This window comes from Rhipicephalus microplus, unplaced genomic scaffold (genome assembly GCF_043290135.1).
Source record: "Rhipicephalus microplus isolate Deutch F79 unplaced genomic scaffold, USDA_Rmic scaffold_559, whole genome shotgun sequence".
NCBI classification, from domain to species: Eukaryota; Metazoa; Arthropoda; class Arachnida; order Ixodida; family Ixodidae; genus Rhipicephalus; species Rhipicephalus microplus.
Genome location: NW_027465119.1, coordinates 5,001 through 9,327, shown reverse-complemented (window position 1 = coordinate 9,327; position 4,327 = coordinate 5,001).

Genomic DNA, 4,327 nt, shown 5'->3' with positions numbered 1-4,327 from the left:
CGGTTTGCCCTACTCGAGCGACGGTCGCCGGCGATCACGTCGAAAGGCGCCGAATTCGTGCACGAATCGATGCTTCTTGGTCTCGCAGGAGGGCCGCCACTCACTCCTGCAAAAACGGCGAAGATCCGAGTTGCGCTTCCCACTTTTTCGTCGGCGTCCCGAACTACGCCCCGGCTGACGCGGTTTACCGTACTCGTGCGACGGTCGCCGGCGGGCACTTCAAAATACGCCGATTTCGTGGGCGCATTCACGCTGTTTCGCTTCCCCGGAGTGCCAACACTCACTCTGCCGAAAGCGGCGATCATCCGAGCGGCGGTTCCCACTTTTGCGTCGGCTTCGCAAACGGCGCCCCGGCAGACGCGCTCGTGCGACGTACTCGTGCGACGGTCGCCGGCGAGCACGTCGAAAGACGCCGATATCGTGCTCGAATCGACCCCGTTTCGCTTCGCCGGAGTGCTGCCAGTCACGGCGCAGAAAACGGCGAACAAGTGTTTTTTTTTTTTTTTTTCCTAGAATTTGTGTTATAGAAGGCACATTTGATATCGGACGATAATTTTCAACTTTATCACGCGCACCGATTTTCGTGTAGAGGTTTGCAAGTTTATGGGAATTTCTCCACTTGGAATAATGCGATTTAGTAGTACTACGAGAACTTCATGGATGTACTCAAGGGTACGGGGCAAGTCAGTTACGTCAACACCTGCAGATTTTTTACACTTCAAACTGAAAATTGTTGGTTGTGAGTCCTCGTGTGATATTAAAGGCCGATTCGCTAACACATAGAACAAAGAAAGAAAGGAAGAAAAAACGCCCGCGCTCGCTCAAGAAACCTGGGTTCGCAACAAGTGGCAACAACAAGCAACCGAGCGAGTGCGCCAAAACCCGTGGCGGCCGAACAAACGCGAAGTCCCAACCGCGTCAGCCGGGGCGGCACGGGACAGGAAAAATCACTTCAGCCGGGGCGGCGGGGCACCGAATAAACCTCGTCACCTCGTCGCAGGATAAAAGAGGAAACAAAAAGTCTAAACAGCGTCTGCTGGAGCGAATGCGTAATAAAACAACAACAACAACAAAAAAAAAAAACACCCGCGCTCAAGAAGTCTGCAATCACCACAAAAGGCGACTGTGACCGAGCAGCGTCAGCCGGGGCCGTGCGGAAACGGAAAAACCGCGACTACCGGGGCGTCGAGGCACCGAAAAATCCACTTCAGCCGCGGCGAAAAAAAAAAACAAAAAGAAAGACGGAGGGGGGGGGGGGGAACCACGTCTGCCGGGGCGAAGGAAAAAAAAAAAACGCGTCTGCCGGGGCGAGCCCGGGTGCGGCACCACCGGGAAAACTGTGGCAAACAGACATGGCGATCGAGTGAGTGGGCCGCCAGCCAGGCTCAGCCAAAAAGTGCAAAGTCCGAACTGCGTCAGCCGGGGCGGCAAAAACCACGTCAGCCGGGGCGGCGCAAAAAACCGCGTCTGCCGGGGCGGCACGAAACCGCGTCAGCCGGGGCGGCGCGAAAACTGCGTCAGCCGGGGCGAAAGAAAAAAAAAAAAAAAACGCGTCTGCCGGGGCGAGCCCGGGTGCGGCACCACCGGGAAAACTGTGGCAAACAGACATGGCGATCGAGTGAGTGGGCCGCCAGCCAGGCACAGCCGAAAAGTGCAAAGTCCGAACCGTGTCAGCCGGGGCGGCAAAAAACCGCGTCAGCCGGGGCGGCGCAAAAAACCGCGTCTGCCGGGGCGGCACGAAACCGCGTCTGCCGGGGCGGCGCGAAAACTGCGTCAGCCGGGGCGAGCCCGGGTGCGGCACCACCGGGAAAACTGTGGCAAACAGACATGGCGATCGAGTGAGTGGGCCGCCAGCCAGGCTCAGCCAAAAAGTGCCAAGTCCGAACTGCGTCAGCCGGGGCGGCAAAAAACCGCGTCAGCCGGGGCGGCGCAAAAAACCGCGTCTGCCGGGGCGGCGCGAAAACCGCGTCTGCCGGGGCGGCGCGAAAACTGCGTCAGCCGGGGCGAAAGAAAAAAAAAAACGCGTCTGCCGGGGCGAGCCCGGGTGCGGCACCACCGGGAAAACTGTGGCAAACAGACATGGCGATCGAGTGAGTGGGCCGCCAGCAAGGCTCAGCCAAAAAGTGCTAAGTCCGAACTGCGTCAGCTGGGGCGGCAAAAAACCGCGTCTGCCGGGGCGGCACGAAACCGCGTCAGCCGGGGCGGCGCGAAAACCGCGTCTGCCGGGGCGGCACGAAACCGCGTCAGCCGGGGCGGCGCGAAAACTGCGTCAGCCGGGGCGAGCCCGGGTGCGGCACCACCGGGAAAACTGTGGCAAACAGACATGGCGATCGAGTGAGTGGGCCGCCAGCCAGGCACAGCCGAAAAGTGCTAAGTCCGAACTGCGTCAGCCGGGGCGGCAAAAACCGCGTCAGCCGGGGCGGCGCGAAAACCGCGTCTGCCGGGGCGGCACGAAACCGCGTCAGCCGGGGCGGCGCGAAAACTGCGTCAGCCGGGGCGAGCCCGGGTGCGGCACCACCGGGAAAACTGTGGCTAACAGACATGGCGATCGAGTGAGTGGGCCACCAGCCAGGCTCAGCCAAAAAGTGCGAAGTCCGAACTGCGTCAGCCGGGGCGGCAAAAACCGCGTCAGCCGGGGCGGCGCAAAAAACCGCGTCTGCCGGGGCGGCACGAAACCGCGTCAGCCGGGGCGGCGCGAAAACTGCGTCAGCCGGGGCGAAAGAAAAAAAAAAAACGCGTCTGCCGGGGCGAGCCCGGGTGCGGCACCACCGGGAAAACTGTGGCAAACAGACATGGCGATCGAGTGAGTGGGCCGCCAGCCAGGCACAGCCGAAAAGTGCCAAGTCCGAACTGCGTCAGCCGGGGCGGCAAAAAACCGCGTCAGCCGGGGCGGCGCAAAAAACCGCGTCTGCCGGGGCGGCACGAAACCGCGTCAGCCGGGGCGGCGCGAAAACTGCGTCAGCCGGGGCGAGCCCGGGTGCGGCACCACCGGGAAAACTGTGGCAAACAGACATGGCGATCGAGTGAGTGGGCCGCCAGCCAGGCTCAGCCAAAAAGTGCCAAGTCCGAACTGCGTCAGCCGGGGCGGCGCAAAAAACCGCGTCTGCCGGGGCGGCGCGAAAACCGCGTCTGCCGGGGCGGCGCGAAAACTGCGTCAGCCGGGGCGAAAGAAAAAAAAAACGCGTCTGCCGGGGCGGCAAAAAACCGCGTCTGCCGGGGCGGCACGAAACCGCGTCAGCCGGGGCGGCGCGAAAACCGCGTCTGCCGGGGCGGCACGAAACCGCGTCAGCCGGGGCGAGCCCGGGTGCGGCACCACCGGGAAAACTGTGGCAAACAGACATGGCGATCGAGTGAGTGGGCCGCCAGCCAGGCACAGCCGAAAAGTGCTAAGTCCGAACTGCGTCAGCCGGGGCGGCAAAAACCGCGTCAGCCGGGGCGGCGCAAAAACCGCGTCTGCCGGGGCGAATGCAAAAAAAACAAAGAAAAAAGCCCGCGCTTAATCAAAAGAAAACAAAGAAAAAAGCTTGCGCTTAATCAAAAGAAAACAAACAAAAAAAGTTCGCGCTTAAGCCTGGCGGTGGAACCACCGGGGCAAACAGACCTGGCGATCGAGTGAGTGGGCCGCCAGCCGGGGTGAGCCAAAAAGTGCAAAGTCGGAACCGCGTCAGCCGGGGCGGCGCGAAAACCGCGTCAGCCGGGGCGGCGCAAAAACTGCGTCAGCCGGGGCGGCACGGAAAAACGAAAACCGCGTCAGCCGGGGCGGCACGGAAAAACGAAAACCACGTCAGCCGGGGCGACATCAAAATGAGGAAAAAAAAAAAAAACTGCCTTAGGACACCTGCGTACACTTTCATGCGTTTGGGCATATCTCTCTGTAACACGCGCGCCCCTCGTTACGCGCGGCACTCTGTTTTCTCCGACACCCATATTTCGGCGGCATGTGGCACGCGCGCCCGTCCCTACGCACGGCACACCGCAGTGCTTTCTCGATATTTTTCTTTTCCTCCAACACCGTCATCTATAGGCTTTTAGTGACCTGTTGCTCGTGGCAAAAGTTCGCTAGCTCTGACACCTCTTGCATGCGCACCGTTTTTGCGCACGGTGCTATGCCGCAAAGCACGGCAGTCGCATGCGTTTCTCTCAGGCACCTCTTTTTTGACACAACGCTGTGGTGCTTAGAAACACACCCGCCGCTTTTGCGCACAGAACTCCACCGTACAGCACGGTAGTCACGTTTGTTCCACACGAACAGCAGTGTGCATCGTGCTACGACACTTTGAAAGCTTTTTCTTCCGAGTCTCGACCGCGCTGTTCCTTTCGTACTTGG